The 18,264-nt window shown below is 38.4% G+C and overlaps 1 pseudogene; it reads left to right on the top strand.

The window, feature by feature from the left end:
• Positions 1–367: 367 nt before the first annotated feature.
• On the top strand, positions 368–16,322 carry LOC109702893 (S-phase kinase-associated protein 1 pseudogene; annotated as a pseudogene).
• The last annotated feature ends 1,942 nt before the right edge of the window (positions 16,323–18,264 follow it).

Genomic DNA, 18,264 nt, shown 5'->3' with positions numbered 1-18,264 from the left:
AGCCTTAGTTTTGTCTAATGTTAGTTTAGCTTTATTTTGGCTACGGAGCTACCTGGGCCCCAAACATGCCATCAAAGAGCATCTGAAATTCACAGTAGGATGCCCACCCCTTTGGGGAGCTCCGAACTTCAAAGGCCAGTAACTGCACTGGCATCGACTCTGGTTTGTGCTGTTTGGGCGCCATAAAACTATAGCTACTGTCACACTTCCAGGGACTGGGAATTTTAGTGCCCCGGAGCACAAGGGAGCTAGAGTTCTGCAATGCTACCTGCTCCCCCTGGCTTGCGGCCTCGCAGACCTAGATTTCTCCTCTGACATAGATATGGGGTAAAGACAGGCGCTGCTGTCCGCTGGTCCTTATTACCCCATGCTGTTGATTCGATTGGGTGTTCATGCTTTGGATTTAGGATGTGGGGATCTTCAAGGAGGCAAGGAAACACTGTGAACCTATTGGGCTGAGGTCCAGAACCTATTGCTCTGGAGACATTCTCGGTGCCCATAAAGCACCTTATACACATCCTGCACAAATCAATGCCAAGGACAGGTCAAAGTGCCCTCCTGGAAAAGCAAGAGACAAACGGCTCTGGGCCACCCTTTCACTGCCCCTCCAACCCCCCATCTCAACACTGTTTAACAGAGAGCTAATATAACAGTGTGGAGGCAAATAGGTCAATTTGGTTACACCAGTCAGGATATTCCTAGCAATGCTCTCACACCTTAAGAAGGCAGGCTTCAAGAATGGGATTGGATGCTGCAGAATTTGTGCAAAATTTAGAAGCTCCAGAGCCTTTGAACACACTGTTACAATGTTAACTTGGTTTCAGATCTTACTAAATTTCACTTCCTCCTTCCCGCTTCCTGGTCAAAAGAAGACATTTTCCTGCACATTTTATAAAGAAAGAAAGAAATGGGGAGGGAGGGAAGAATAACTTTTTTCAATTCCTAAAGCTTTTTCATTGACCCTAATGCAGTTTTGAAGGCAGCTTTCTTTCTGAGTGAGACAAAATCTGGATGATTTCTAAAGGTGCAAATCCTCAACTTTCTTGACTGCTTAGTTGATCTCAGCTCCCTCCACCCCTTTCTTAAAGGCAGCAGGAAAAGAGAAGTGCTGTCTAAGCAGCCAGAGTCTGTTCACAATATGTGTAGCCCATTTCATTTAACAATTTACTAATTGTGGTCTGTGCACTGCCAGCGCTGCTGCGGGCCTAGTCGTGGCTTGGACCCACACTTGCGGCGCTCACACAATGGGTATCCCGGCTGTCGGGTGTAAATTTTGCTGGTACTGTAGGGGTAGTTCTGACACCAAGGCCTAGAGCTTTGTCCTAAGGCCAGCAACGCTGGGCATTGTTGCCTTTCAAAGTCCATCAACAGACCCAACGGTGGAGAAACAACCTTGGCATCAAACTCTTCCAGCAGAGCGTTTCACACTGAGACATGTAGGAGGAATGCAAGTGATTTCATATTTTAGTAGCTGAAATGTGCAAAGGATGTGTGTTTTGGTGGGGGAGACCCAAACAGAAGTGCAAGTCTTTACTACGAGCGCCACCCAGTGTCTTCCAGGAGCAGCGTACAAATGGCACGCTCCCCAAGCTCTCTGGTCCTCCAGATCCTCCAGGTTTGAGTCCACTACCAGGTGGTATTCTTTATTTCAACTTCCGGTAGACCTTTCTCTCCTTGCCCACGCCCTTTCCTTCCTTTCATTTACTTCTTGCATGCTTATACTTTTCCTCCCTGCTCCCAGAGGATCACATTTTCTGGGGTCTCTGTCTCTCTTGAACAATCTTTCAATTCTTGTATGCTCTTAGCAAAATTTCCAGCTCGGGTGAGTGGAAGAAAATTGAGGGTGGTTCTCTTTCCTAGAAAGTTCTGAAGAAATAGGCCCTTCTCTATCTAAATGAGCCACCGGGCAGGCTTCTGGTCATTTACTACTTGAACAAGAAAATAGTGTCCTTCTGAGTTTGCAGCATGAATACTATGCATAGAGAGGGGATACAATTTTAATAGTGACATTAACTCGATTTTTCCCTCTGGTCCATATGGAAATCTATTTATTCAGAGACATGATGTCAAAATTAGACCATCCCTTCTTTTGGCCTTGAGGTCAATGCTCTTGAAAATATTTAATTTATGAGCTTAGATTTTATAGATAAGGGAACTTTCATTTATTGAATACATTGTAAACAAAATTCAGATACACATAATCCAAGTCAATAAAGGGTTCCTAATATGATGCTGATATAATACATGCACACTTGGTATAAACAATGCCTTCTGGGTTTAGAAATTCTATCAGAAGCATATCTGTATTTAAAAGACTTGTTCTCAACAACAATAAATGTTGGTGAGGATGTGGGGAAAAAGGAACCCTCATAAATTGCTGGTGGGAATGTAAATTAGTACAACCACTATGGAAAACAGCATGGAGGCTCCTCAAAAAATAAAAATAGAACTGCCATGTGATCCAACAATTCCACTCCTAGAGATGTACCCAAAGGAATGTAAGTCAGGTTACAATAAAGACGCCTGTACACCTATGTTTATTGCAGTGTTATTCACAATACCTAAGCTATGGAAACATCCAAGATGCCACACAGCTGATGAACAGATTTAAGAAAGTGGTATTTATTGTGGTATTTATACACAATGGAATTTTATGCAACCATGAAGAAGAATGAAATGTTATCATTCGCTGGTAAATGGATGGAATTGGAGAACATCATTCTGAGTGAGGTTAGCCTGGCTCAAAAAACCAAAAATTGTATGTTCTCCTCATATGTGGACATTAGGTCAAGGGCAAACACAACAAGGGGATTGGACTATGAGCACATGATAAAAGTGAGAGCACACAAGGGAGGGGTTAGGATAGGTAAGACACCTAAAAAACTAGCTAGCATTTGTTGCCCTTAACGCAGAGAAACTAAAGCAGATACCTTAAAAGCAACTGAGGCCAATAGGAAAAGGGGAACAGGTACTAGAGAAAAGGTTAGATCAAAAAGAATTAACCTAGAAGGTAACACCCACGCACAGGAAATCAATGTGAGTCAATGCCCTGTATAGCTATCCTTATCTCAACCAGCAAAAACCCTTGTTCCTTCCTGTTATTGCTTATACTCTCTCTACAACAAAATTAGAAATAAGGGCAAAATAGTTTCTGCTGGGTATTGGGCAGGGGAGAGGGAGGGGGCGGAGTGGGTGGTAAGGGAGGGGGTGGGGGCAGGGGGGAGAAATGAACCAAGCCTTGTATACACATATGAATAATAAAAGAAAAATGAAAAAAAAAAAAAGAACCCAATCTTGAAAAAAAAAAAAAAGAAAGTGGTATTTATATATAATGGAATTTTATTGAGCCTCAAAAAAGAATGAAATTTTGCCATTTGCAGGTAAATGGATGGAACTGGAAAGCATCATTTTAGCCAGATGAAGTTATCCAGGTTCAGAAAGCCAAAAGCCACATGTTTTCTCTCCTATGTGGAATATAGATCTAATACAAATATAGCACTATTATGAAAAACAGGCCACACTAAAGGGAGGTCACATACAAGAGGGGAAGTCTAAAAAAAAGAAGTTGAGAAGGTGAGTATGGTTGATGTACTCTTTATACAATAATGAATATAGAATTTTTAAACCTTTGAAACCACCATAAGAAAGGGACTAGAGAAAGAAGAAAAATAAAGGAGATACACCAATTTGAGCTATAATCCACATATGCATGGAAGTGCCACAGGGAAACTCCCTGTGTAGCTATCTTAAATAAGAAAAAATGTCATTTTTCTTCTTTTTACAAACTAGAAGAACAGGAGGGCAAAACAGGTCCTGCCTGGAAGGGAGAGGAGGTGAGGAAAGGGTGTGGGAGGGTGAATGTAGTGCAAATACTGTGTACACATGTATGTAAATGAAAAAATGATACCTGTTGAAACTATTCCAGGAATGGAGGGAGAGGGGATAAAGGAGAATGGTGGAGGGGGTGAATTCAGTATGATATATTTGATATATTGTAAGAACTTTTGTAAGTGACACAATGTACCTCCACAACACAACAATAAATATATAAAAAATTAAAGTCTTTGTCTATAACTTTATCTGTTCAATGAAAAGTTCTGTCAGCAGTTTGCTGTTATTGTTTCTTATTGATCCTGATCCATCTAGGGCACTTTTTATCTCAGAAATCTCAAACAAAGACAAAGCTGGTTAAGTCATACATTCTTTTGAGTTAGATCTAAGCAATCATTTTATTTATCTTTGAGTTAGGCCACTAAGACCATTTAATAACTTCAAATAATAGCCCCAAAATATTCAGAATGATGGTTTTATAGAAAAGACATTTCCATGAACAGTGGTGATAGGAAAGGATAGGAGTGATGATTGCAAAAGTAGTGAAGGCTATAAAGAATATCCCAAGTCGTTGGTCATGGTTTTGGTAATGCATGGGAATGGCCTTTGTCTTCTAGCAGAGGGCCCAGCATTCCAGTTTAACTGACATTCAGAGATGTTTTATCTTCCAAATTGACAAAACTTTCCCCATACCTTTATGAGGCTTAAGTAAGCAGGCTCAAGTCAACATACTTGGGAGCATTTGAATTGACAAGAGAGTTCATCCAGGGAGAGAGAGAGAGAAGATGAAGAAGGAGCCTGAGGATGCACTGGAAAGGACAAATGTAAAGAAGAGTTCCTCCCACACTAAAATTAATTATAACATCCCCTTTACCTCAAGAAAAATGTGTTTGGAGGTAAAGAGCATCTCTAACAAAGTAATCTCAAAGGATTCACTAGTAGGCAATTATATCAATATTCTGAATAAATTAAAAATTCCCAGAGGGAAAAACTATCTTCCACTTAATTCTAGTCTAATAAGATTTTTTCAGTTTATTTCAAATGATAATGTAGATCACAGACTTCTACACATTTTCTTTTTATAATTAAGTTATTAAAATGTGTTTATTTATTTAACTTAAACATAGCTATCTAGGAAAAAGCCTTAAGTATCTACTTACATCTATTCTCTATGAGATGAATTTAATATACCACAGCTGAAAACACTTCACATTCATCTAAGTAGGAAGTAAATGGGATTATATTATTATATGTCTTTGCAAAATAAAATTGAGGCATAGTCTTTATCTCAAACTCAGATTTCATCTTCTTTTTTAATTCATTTATTCATATATGCATACATTGTTTGGGCCATCTCTTCCCACTGCCCCCGTCCCCTCCCTCTTCCCCTCACCCACCAGATTGCATCTTCTTGAAAAGAAAGTTTGGCTGTGATACTATGTACAAAATCTTTATTCTTCTTAAATATATATAAATATTCCAATTAAATACATCCTTGATAGAGTTTTAAAAAAGTAATAATCACACAGAAATTCAGAACAGTGATTCAGCACTAGCAAGGAAATAATAAGAATGAAGCTTAAGTTATCTTTAATAACACCCTAATTCCAAGATCATTTAGAGTTTTAAAGTTCATAGACCCTAAGGCCTTTGTATTTCATGATCTGACAACATTGTATGCAAAGATGTAGAAAACTACTTCTAAAGTCAAGTCCATTCCAATTATTTGAAACTGTGAGGCAGATAAAACTTGGCCCTACACACACCACACACACACACACACACACACACACACACATACACACGCGTAAGAAATGATAGCATCATCTTATGGTTCATTTTTGTACTCTGTCTTAATTATATCATTTTAATAGATCAAAACAAATAGCAAGAAAACACAAAACCGTTTTCTACAGCTGTGTTTACTACCTTCTACCTTTTATGAAGAAAAAAAAGACTCTTAAACAGGCAACCCCAGTCAGAGATAAGAGGTCCCCCTGCTGTGTCACACAGCATAATCAGTGGAAGGCACAGTGCCCACCTGGACCTGCATCCCTCTGTGCTCCTGCAGAAGAAAATTAAGGCAACAGAAAAGAAAAGTCAATAGCTTTCCAGGTGAAGTGTGGCTGACACCACAATGGAGTCACTTTGTGAAATTGTGGACAGAAAAGATACATTACTTGCAGCCAGAATCTTAGTAAAACTCAACTTATGGAGTCAGCTCTATCTGCAGGTTCCACATCTTCAGATTCAACCAATATACTTGGGGAAGAAAATTCTATCTGTGCTGAACAGTCTTATACAAGACTCTCTCTTGTCATTACCCCCTAAGCAATGTATACCTTTTTAATATGACACATTTTATTAGGTATTTTAAAGAATCTAGAATTATTTAATGTATAGAGAAGATGTAGGTAAGTTAGATGCAAATATCATGCCCCTTTATGTAAGAGTCTTGATATGCCTGGATCTTAGTTTGGGCAGAGGGTTTCATTAAACCAATCCCTGGCCGATACACAGGAATGACTGTATAGCCCATAGGCAGCTATACAGTTTTTTCAGTATTAAATCTTCAGTCTTATTTATTTCTCTGTCTTTAGTAGAGCAGGCTCTTAAACTATGCATGTAACAAAGCATTTGTAAATGTATACATTTGTATAATTTATCTTTGCATCCTGGTTCATGACTTTGTGTATGAAATTTCATATACTCAGTGGTTCCTGTGCTTTTCTTAGCCATGCCCCCTCTGGTGTATGCATTTCAATTGGTTGCCTAGGAAATCAAGGAAGACTTTGGTTGCTGCTGCAACGTTTCAACGTATCTCACTTTGCAGGCAACCCACTATGTGTCTGCACACACTGTTATTTTAAAATGGGTTTTAAAGGTATCGAATTGTTACAAGTTCCAGGAATCCCTGATGCTACAGAAGGAAAAGACACTTCTCCTGAAACTCTGAACTTCCAGTAGCTGCAGAATATATACAGATATTGCATTAAATCCTTTCCTGGGTGGGGAGTGGGGAAGAGAGGGTGGAGATTAAACAAATCAAATAAATAACACACACAGACAAGAACAACTATATTCATGTATGGAAAAATTCAAAATATCTTTTAGATGCACTGTCTTCCCTACACTTTTCTATTACCTTCTTTGTTATTTAAGTCTCTCTCTGCTACAGGGTATACTATTTTACAGCATTTTTACACTTGCCATTTAAAAGTTTCATACACGTTTTGAGTCATGTTATGAGTAACTGTGCTATTAAACTGCATATTAAACTTGGGGAGGGTAAGGGAAATCTTTTTTAGCACTGAGAAAAATAGATGAACCAAAGAAACCATATTTGCTGTCAACTAGGCAGAAAACTGGGAGGAAGGGGCAGCAAATAGGTACCTGGTGAATAAAATTGCCTGGTAATTTTTTTCCTAACTTATATTGGAAGAGAAATAGGCAGAAAAACAAAAGTTAAAAACATAAAAACAAAACTACCCTGCTGTCTCCTAACTAGAATAGTCACTGTGGTGACAGCTAAGAAAGAGTACTTGTCCACTCAAAGACTGGGTTTCAGGAACACATGGGGTTGTGAGTTCTAAGGATGGCTTGCTTCTTTGTGACCTTCTTTTACTAAAAGGGTCATTCAACTCCAACCCTGGCTATAAATTATAGGAGAAGTGTTCTTTAAATTTTTCAATTACATTATTGGACTCTATTCCCCTTCACAGCCTTATGGTGAACATTTGGCACGTCTTTTGAAAATTTTATAGGCCTTTAAATAGTTTTTCCCAGAGGAATTTCACATATAATTCACTTCTACTCACAGTAGCCTTGAGAAGTAGCTATGTTAGGCTATTACGGGTGGTCCTCACCTTTTATATATTTGCCTTTCATTTAATTTGAACTTGCTCATATTCCATGTTGGCACTCCTACCTCATCCTTTATTGGTGGGTTTGGGCAGTGATGTGGTGTCACTGCTGCCAGCCACACAGTTAGGAGTAAAGAGCCCAGCCTTTGAGGGCTGGTTTGAACAGTTGCATGTTCCTCCTCTCATTAGACCTAGGTATATCTGGGCATAACTGTCATCTCCTCCTGCCTGGCCAGTCCTTCTTTCCTCCCTGTTGCCATTCTTACAAGCCTTACTCTCTCCGTGGGTATAGAGGCTGCATTTTGGTCTTGCCTAACCTTCAGCTTCAGTCCCTGCAAGCCAATGTACTCCTGAGAAAGAGATATGTCTGCTCAGCTCTTTTATATCCATGTAAGTCAAATAGCCACCTCACCTGCCCTCCAGGTGGTTGAGATAGAAAAAGATAGCACTGACAGGAACCACAGTTAAGGAATATATATTTGTTTAGCTCTTTGGGAATAGGTTTCTATTGCATTCTTTTATTTTTTGTTTGTTTGTTATTTTTTGTTTGTTTGCTTTGAGATTGGGTCTTACTATGTAGCCCAGGTTGGCCTTGAACTCTTCACCTTTCTGCCACAGCATCCTGAGTGCTGGGACTACAGGCCTGCACTATCACCCCTTACTCAAATGTATTCGTCTTGAAATACCTTTTGACAGATTGATTCACTGAGTCCCAAAGAGTCTACTTTAATACTAATAATAATCATAGCTTTCATTTGCTTAGAGTTTTAAATGTGTTTGTAAAACACCAGAATGTTCTTACATAATTTGCTATTTACCTTTATAGTATTCTTAAGAGGTAAGTAAGGCAGGGAGAAATCCAATTTCTTACCTTCTTCTTTTAAATACACTATATAAAACTAAAGTAGCTAAAAATATCCACAGTCAAAATATTGTCTGTATACACACACAAAAAGAGTCAGTCACAGACTGAAGCACACTCCTACCCTTTTAATATGAAAAATAACCATGTGTGTTAGGCATTTACTGTCTGCTAAGTGCATTCATGCATTGTTTTGTATTGTGCCATCCTTATCCCATTTTATATAGAAATATATGAGACAGAAAGGTTAGGAAATTTAGTTATAATCCCATGGTTGATAAGTTTAATGCATGGAAAGTCTCTGATCCCAGAATTCTTATCCCCCATGGCAAATAAAAGCCAAGAATTAAGGCTTTAAACACCAGAGCAACATTCCAATGCTCATCTCCTTTTCTTTTTTTGTTAGCCCTAAAGACACACACATAGTGTCTTTTTTACTTGCAATGATTTGCTTATATCAACATTTTGCTTTTTCCTTAATAAGTCTCACTTTTCTTTACAATGCAATTGTTTGTTATCAACACTCAGATCTTAGAGGAAGTGGAATCGACATGTACTGTGTATCTGAGGTAAGGGGTCTCTAGCCTTGGGGAAAGGAAAATTTAGGAGCAAGTTGCTCTAATAGAAAGCTTCATTTCAGGGGCGGGGGGAATGGTTCAAGTGGTGGAGCACTTGCTTAGCATGTGCAAGGCCCTGGATTCAATCCCCAGTCCCACAAAAAACCCCCATTTTTTGAAGCTTAATTTTGCTAAGTCAGGCACATCAAGACAAATAGCACTTGTTGTCACTTACATATGGAAACTAAAGTTGATTTGAAAGAAGTAGAGAATAGAATGGTTACCAGAATGTGGGAAGGTGTGGAGGGGTGGGGAAAGAGAAAGGATGGTTAACAGGTATAGGAGTACCTGCTAGTGAATAAGAGAGATAACTTCTGATGTTCTATAGCATATTAGGATAACTATTATAGTCAATAGTTAATTGTATATTTCCAAATAGCTGGTAGAGAGGATTTTGAATGTTCTCAACACAAAGAATTGGTAAATATGCCTGAGGTGATAGATATGCCAATTACTCTCAACTTACCATTACAAATTATACACATGTACATATATATGTATTTATATGCATGCATATGTGTATATATTTATGAGACACCCTGTATTGACACATAGTTACTATGTGTCAATTAAAATAAACCATATTTTAAAAAGAGAAAACTTAATTCCATAACTTATGTTAAGTATCAGTGAGAATTGGTCCCTGAAACTGATGAGACCAATCCACATGAAACTAAACAGGAGGTCCTGCCTCCCATTTGCTCCTTTTCTTTCTTATCCCTTCCTCTTCACAATCACATACTACCTCACACATTTACCTACAGATTAGTGTGCCCAAATTTTCACACTGTTTTATCAAAGGTATGTGTACAATGACTATATAATTTAACATCCATACAAAGTCATCTTTTAAAGTGAAAAGGAGGTGGTAATAATTACACCAAAACAACAGAAGGAACTGGAAAGGTCCTGGCCAACTCTTGATTTTGTGGTGCATTTCTAACACTCTCATAAGCCCTTTCTGGCCATCTCAAAGAGTCCTAACTATTAGCCTGGCACCATGGAAATTTGTCTGGTTGGCAGAGCAGAGGTTTTCTAGATAGCTAGAGGTTGACCTGCTTGGCCTAGATCCAGCAGGTGAGGGAGCTCCAGGACCACTACCTGTGGTTGTGCATGTCGTTAGCATGCCATATTGAAAGGAGAGTTAAAACTCAGCCTGCACCATTCTTGCCCAGCTGAGTGGCCAGCATCTGCTCTAAGAAAAGTGCACGTGTTTCTAACTCACATGAAGGCACCACAGAGGCTGGTGGAATTCTTGAGTATAGCAAAGTTCAATCCCTTGTCTAACTTTTCCTAAGGGTTGCCTCTATATACCTTATTTCATGTTGACGCTTATCTTTTTAACAGTCTTGGCAGAAATCATGCCTATATATTTTTTAAATCATTCAATCTAAATCCCTCACATAATAGAAAACTTCAGAGAATTGAAACCTGAGACTTCCAAGTGCTTAAAATTATGTACTGAAAGGTTTTATTTTCTTTTCAGTTTGGACCTTCCTAAGGGTTTTCAAAATCCAGTATACAGAGAGAGGATAAATGTTTGGGCCTCAACTGACCGTGGATCAAAGGATTGTTATTTCTTTCCTTCTGTGAGGTGTGTCCTTTATAAAAGAGATCTCCTTTACTGCCAAGGTTTCTTCAAAGATTGAAACTTTGAGAACTATTACCTTTCACAAGACTTTTAAAACGTGCTCTCTTCCTTTTCGGAAGCAATGATTATCTGGTGCAATTAGCGTTGGACCACAGACCTGAAGAGCAATGAATGTTTCAAACACGAATTGCTTTTGAGAATCAGAGTCCTATTCTGGGCTTGAAGACATTCATGCAGGAAATTAACAGAGAATTTTAATAAAAACTCTTTGGATAAAGAAAATTAGATGAGGAATGCCAGTTTGTCTTGTAAATTGCTTGAGCAGATCTGTCATAACAGACATTGCCCCAGATTGTGGAACCCTTTCCTTCTAACATCTTTTAATGGTAGTAGAACTTACAATACCATCATTTCCTTTCATTTTTGACAGTGTTATACTATCTTTATAGACTTGCACTGACAGCATTTCATCTTGACATCATTAGATCATCTCACCTGACTTTTGCATGGTGCACATCACGACATTATGATGGTGCTATACAATTGCCAGTGAAATGAATAGGGTGTTAACATGATTACCGAAAAAAATTAGCACATACAGATTTAACACTCTGGATTTGAAAGCATTTTATAGTGATTAATTAGTCTGCTCAGTGCTCCTGGGATCCAGTGAAATTTATTATCCCTTTCTTCACCAGGTAGGATAATGAAAGGAAATGACTTAGACACTACAGGACCAGGAAATGGCTGAACTTTTTTTAATTCTTTGACCTTTCTAAACCTAAAAAAGTAAGGGTTCATAGCAGCTGTTCACTAACCTGAAAAGCTAGACAGGTGAGAAAGACTACTTTTCTATTTTGCATTTACACAACTGTCATGGAAATGAATGATAATCAACTCTAGGCTTTACAACAGTATTGGTAGCTAAGTAATCTGTAATTATATAAAGTCTCTATCTTAAAATAGAATTGATTTGGTCTGAGAAAAATATTCAACTTTTAATTATTAATTAGAAAATGATGTAGTCCAAGGATGACAAGGAAACAACTTTAGGACTATAGAAATCTTAATTATTGAGACTTAATATTTTTTTCTAAAGTATTTCCCAAATATAATGTCCTATCAATGACATGCTAGACTTGGGAGACTAGATGTTGTTTGTATAGGAAAGAATGACAAACTGATTGGATATCCTAAATCCTGTAATCCATCCTGATTTCCAATTTTTGAGGCAGTGATAATAAACCAGTTGACTGAATAGGTCAGAATTTTATAAACGTTATAAGTCTCAGTTTTCTCATTTTTACAATTATTAAGTAAACATTTATCATAAAGATTATCATGAGGATAAAATGAGATGATAGATGTAAAATTTCTGGGTTAGTGCTTGAGCCTAGTAGACACTCAATAAGGAAGTACAAATTCTATACCTCAAAAGACCTTGACTAATCTGGGAACTGGGATAGAAATTTTGGTGGCATGAGATTATAACTTTTCAGGAGACCTTTCTTCACTCTTGGCCCTTGTGCTGGATAGGGCATTATTCCAGAGTCTCAGAGATTATTTTCCTTTGACTCTGTAGCTGTGAGAAGTAGTGGTGCCAGTGGATGGAGCCTGTAGATGGATTTGAACCAGTTCATCCATCTTTGACTAATATTATTTTATCAAATCTTCCCCACACATCTGCAAAAGGAAGAAACCAAATAAGAATATAAAATTTCACTTTACTTAGAAAAAGTCTTAACATCTGGAGTTTCACATGTATCTGCATAATTGACCTATTTGCAGCTATATCTACTTTATGACTAACTAGTATTTTTAATGAAATAAGCTTCTGAGGTCAGGGATAGTGCATCTTTTTCTTATGAGGTGCAACCTTGAGTCTTTCTATACACTTTGAAATTTCCTTTCATCTTCACCTCTCAACCTGAGTGCTCTATTCTCATGTTGTCTCACGCCCTACAATTACAATGGCCTCCAATTGGCCCTGTACCCTCAGTCTCTGTGTGTTCTACCCAGCCACCTCACCAGTGATAGTGATTCCCTATGAGACCAAGTTTGAACTCCATGACATTGCACTAAAGGCTTCCAGAAGTTGCTCCATCCTGTCAATCCAAGTACATGTACATCTCCATTAAGCACTCCAGTCTCATTTGTTCAGTCACCTTGATTTCCATCTATTCTATCTCCTTTTCTTTGACTATTCCAGTCCTACCTATTTCAGGGTTTAGTGTAGGAAGCAGATGTCATTCTAGATGCTTAGGTGAAAAGGGATTTAATGCCAGGGATTGGGTGATTACAAAGTGTCAAAGGGCTGGAAGAAGAGTCTAAGCTTGGCCTCCAGGTACAGTGCTTAGAGCACTGGAGAAACTGGCACCAGAAAGAGTGCATCCAGAAAAGCTGCTTCCATTGCTGCTGCTGTGATTACCTCCTAACCAAAGAAGCCAAGAAAAAAACACTAAAATGCATTTTTGGAGAAAACCCCCAAATTCATATTTCCATATCCTGTCACTTGCAGCAAAGAGCCAAGAGGGATATAAAAATGGTCTCTCCTTCATTTCTCTTCTAAGGTTACACAGATATTATGCAATGTTTTATTTACTAACAAAACATTATGTTTCAAGACAGAATTATAAATAGATCTACTTCTCCAAATTTTTATGCTTAAAATTTTTTTTATACTAATGTATAAAACATGACCTTAGTAACTAAGTTTTTTTCCTTTTTGCTATATTTTTTCTGCCAAGGAATTAACACAAATAACAAAAAGAATACACAGTTTAAGATTAGAGACTGTAGTTTTTTTTTTAATGCAAAATAGGTGAAATTTGTCTAAATCAATCACTGCCTTTATGTATCCCTTTTTTCTTTCCTTTGGGTTCACAAAGGGATACTGAAGTTATCCCAAAAAGGGTTTCCTCTCTGGGCAGTTGCCCTATACCTGAGAGTTTTTTCATTTATTGTCTCCCAGACTTCAGGGCATGGGCCACCTTTTTGACCTATTAACTTAAAACCAACAAACTGATGAGTTTTTTGTGATTTTTGCCTCAATATTATCTACCTTAGTGACTTCTCCTTATCTACTTTTATGTAGTCTATTATTTTTCTATTTCTGTCATAAGAAATTACCACAAACAAAGCTGGTGGTGTGGCTCAAGTGATAGAGCATCTGCCTAACCAGTGTGTGGTCCTGAGTTCAAATCCCAGTACTGCCAAAAAACAATTACCACAAATGTAATGGTATAAAATAAAATGATTTCTTATGTAGGTCACAAGCCTGATATGGGTCTCACTGCACTAAAATCAAGGTGTTGGCAGGCTGTGTTCCTTCTGGAGGGCTCTAGAGAGAATCCATTTCCTGCTCAAAAGGTTGTTGGTTAAGTTCAGTTCCTTATAGTTGTAGGACCAAGGGTCCCAGTGTTCACAGGGAAACTGGAAGCTGTCCCCAATTTCCTTGTGTTCTTTAGTGCATGGGAGCCTTCTCCCATCTTTAAAGCCAGCAACAGTGGCTGGGATCCCCATGTCACACTTCTCTGACCCACTCTTCTGCTCGTCTGATTATTACCCACTCAAACAATCAAGGAAAATCTCCTCATATCCAGATTGAAACCTTAATTGCAGCTGCAGAGTCTCTTTTTGCCATAGAGCATGACTTCTTTAAAGGTTCCAGGGAGTAGAACATTGACACTTTGGGAGGCCATTATTCTACCTGTGACACTTGGCTTCTATGGCATGATCCCATCCTAATTCCAGATTTCCCTGTTTGTTTTGCCTTCCTTCTTTCCTAACACATTGATTGGCATGTAGTACAATGATATATTTGTAAGTATTAGGGATATGAAAATGACAAAGGTATAGTTCCTGCCTTTGAGTCACTGTGTGGTGGTCTTCTCTTACTCTTCTAATTCCATCTTCTTTTTGGGGGATAAAAACTGTCTCACCTATCTCTCCACACATGTAGCCTCAGTGTCCTATTCCTGAAAAACACTGTTCAGTTCTGGGATGTTTTGCATTGGAGCCCATTAATTCTCATGATTCCAGACTCTACTTCTGTTTTTCAACTCTCTCTCTCTCTCTGGAATTCCAGTTATACATCTTTAATGAGATATTTCCATTTATTCCATAATTACCCTCAAATTGGTGAGGATGGACTTCATCATTATACTTCAGACTGCCTCTGTCTTCAGAGTCCAAAATTCTCCCAGACATAAAGATGGCAATCAATCTTCACTGGCCCTTGTCTCTTATTTATGCAGCATCAATGCTGTTTGGGGAAGGGTATTAAATTGATATGTTTTATCTTTGGCAATCTCTAGTTAATAGTTGCCCCACAACTCTCATATCCAGAGCCAAGTCTTGCCAGTTTATATCATGGAGTTTTCCCCATAATTTAAGAAAAATTTGCCTTCTTCCTGTGATTGGGTAGACTGTGAAATACTGCCTTAGGGTAGAAGAGAGATATGATATAAAAGAGCTCAAGCTGAGAGAAGGAGAACAGGAAAATACTATTCCTTGTCAGGGTATGAGGAAGAGAAGGAACACAGTGTGTGTGGGAGAGGGGTTGGGGAGGAGTGATCAAATTCTCTTTTGCACTAAATCTCTGGAAGTTTAGAATGAGACGGAAACCATAAATAGATTGTCATTGCAACTGAAGCAGACCTGGGAAGAAGCTCACCAAATTTGCTTTTTCTTGGAAGATACTCAGACTGCATTTCTTATGTTCCCTTTCAGCCAGGTGGGGCCATATTTTCTCATTCTCACCAGTGGAATGTGTCAAAACTGATGGCCTCACCAGTTTCAGTGTAGGTCATGCAAATCCTCATGGAAGTCAGTAGGACTCCTGATTTCATACTCAATAGAAAAGTGAGGGTCCTGAGCAAGGGTTCTTTACAATTTTTAAAGCATAATGATGAGTTAGGTACAGAGGCAGATTGCTTGCCTGATATGCACAAGGCCCTGGGTTCTATATATGGTACCAAAAAAAAAACCAAAAAAGTAAGTAGAGGCTTTGTCTTTGCCTTTCTCTTCTTGTGTGGACATTGCTTCATTCTCATCAGTCTTCAGCTCACTATGTTCATGAGACTGAATACCAGGTCTTCAGTTAAGTTGCAGAGATCTGTGAAGTTGATGTAGAAACTGCTCAACAAGCTGGGGCCATCGAGACCTTGTTGGAAGATGTGGGAAGGGATGGTGAAGCAGAGGGTGACCCAGTTCCTCTACCAAATGTTAATGCAGCAATATTGAAAAAGTTCATTCAGAGGCACGGCCTTAGGATGTACCCTTCTTCCTGAGGATGATGAGGATAAAGAACAGTGAATAGACAGATCCCTGTTTGGGACCAAGAGTTTCTGAAAGTTGACCAAGAAACACTTCAGACTTGTTCTGATTGCAAATTAGACATCAAAGGTTCACTTGATGTTACATGTAAAACTGTTCCCAATATGATTAATGGGAAAACTCCTGAGAGGAGTTATAAAATCTTCAATATCAAAAACAGCTTTACTGAAGAGGAGGAAGCCAAGGTATGCAAAGAGAACCAGTGATGTGAAGAGGAGTGAAATGTTGTGACTGACACTGTAAAGCTATAAGGATTGTTACAAATACTAGTTCCACTACTCTGCTTATAATTGTTAATATTAGACAAATGCAATAGTAAATCAATTATTTTAGCTTGTATTAGCATAATATTACTCTTATTGCATGTGTAGTTTGAATACAGATTCCAAACTTGAGGCTGAGTTTCTTCTAGTATGAGTGAAAGTTTCTTTTTTCTTTACTCTAAATAAAATTGAATTGTGGGTTCTCTTTTTTTTTTTTAGAATCATAAATCCATTTGGCAGCTCAGTAATGCCTATGAACTCTATTTTGTATATATATGATATAAAATAAATATAACATATATTTATATAATATATTATATTAACATATAAACATATATTATATATTAATATAAATATATATATTAGAAATATGACAGGTCTCACTATATAGTCCAAGCTAACATCAAACTTGCAATCCTCCTGCCTCAGCCTCCTAAGTGCTGGGATTACAGGCATGCACTACCAAGAACAATATTTTAAAAATACATAAGATAGGCTGGTTGCCAGTGGCTCATGTCTGTAATCCTAGCGACTCAGGAGGCAGAGATCAGGATGATCATGGTTCAAAGCCAGCCCAGGAAAACAGTTTCTCAGACCCATCTCAAAAAAAAAAAAAAAAAAAATCACAAAAAAAAGCTGATGAAATGGCTCAAGTTGTAGGCCTTGAGTTCAAACTCCAATACTGCCAAAAAAAAAAAATTCATAAAATAAACCAAAAGATCACAATGAAATGCAATTATTTTGAAATATAGTTAGTGATATAATACTATATGTTTTATTTGTTAATGCATTAAATTATAAGATTTGGTAAGTCTAATGACTACCATAATTCAAAGTAGTGATGACACAATGATTTGTAGAGAAAGTTGTGATACTTGCAGTGTGAAATAAAAATGTCTGTGGTCTATTTTGGCCAAATTGCAGGCCCAACGCTTCTTTCATTTGACTAAAAGCATATGGACCTGTCCACCCCCCTTTGCAACCAGTATGTGGATCTAAGGCCCCCCTCTCCCTTACTGCTCTGAGGTCATAGAAACTCAAACCCAACTTGCCTCATATTCTCAGATGTTATCTTGAGGTACAGCAGGAGCAAGAGGAGTAAATCTCTACATTTGAGCTATAAACCTGAAATAGACTGAGTTACTCAAAAAAAGGAACTATTTAAAAACTAAAGATAACGAAGTAATGTCACCACGCAAATTTAACTCTCTCACTCCTCAGTAGGGTGGGGAGGAACTTGTTATGAAATTTAGGTCACTAGGACCCACTAAAGGAGACAGATATGTATGGGGAAAGCTTCTGCCACATTAGGAGAGGAAGCCTGGCCTTTGTGTTCCATCCTGACCCAGGGAGGACATGGGAGAAGAGAGAAGGAGGGGTACAGGAAGTAAAGTAGAGAGAGGCATGAGCCATGGCTTCAAACTCTGGGCTGAATTCCCAGATGTGTGTGTATGTGGGGGGGACCTAGGGGAGTGTTAGCTGGGTAGAGCAGAAGGAAGCTTTTGCTGTGTTCAGAGGAAGCCACCATGCAAAGTGGCCCCATGCCAACACAGAGAGGCCACAAAGGAGGAGGTATGGGTGTGGATGGCTAACAAGCGGACCATGGCTCATCTTCCTCAGCTCCTATATGAAGTGGAGATTCAGAAATTTCTGCAGGTTCTGTGGTTGGATGTGAAAGATAGCTGATCAGGAAGCTGATAGACTTGTAGTAGGGACAGTTGTAGGGAGATGTTTGATGACCCTGATCATAGATGGAATCAGGACAGAAAAAATGATAGAAATACAACAAAGGCTTGCAGCAATGGCTAAAGTCATGATGGAGTAGATTTAGTAAGAGAGGACCGCTACACGTAGAGCAAGTGAAAAGAATCTGCAGGTTTCTCAGCCATGCCTCAGCAGG

Source organism: Castor canadensis, chromosome 2 (genome assembly GCF_047511655.1).
Source record: "Castor canadensis chromosome 2, mCasCan1.hap1v2, whole genome shotgun sequence".
In the NCBI taxonomy this organism is placed as follows: Eukaryota; Metazoa; Chordata; class Mammalia; order Rodentia; family Castoridae; genus Castor; species Castor canadensis.
The sequence above is the reverse complement of the archived record's forward strand: the minus strand, read 5'-3'. Positions and strand labels throughout refer to the sequence as shown.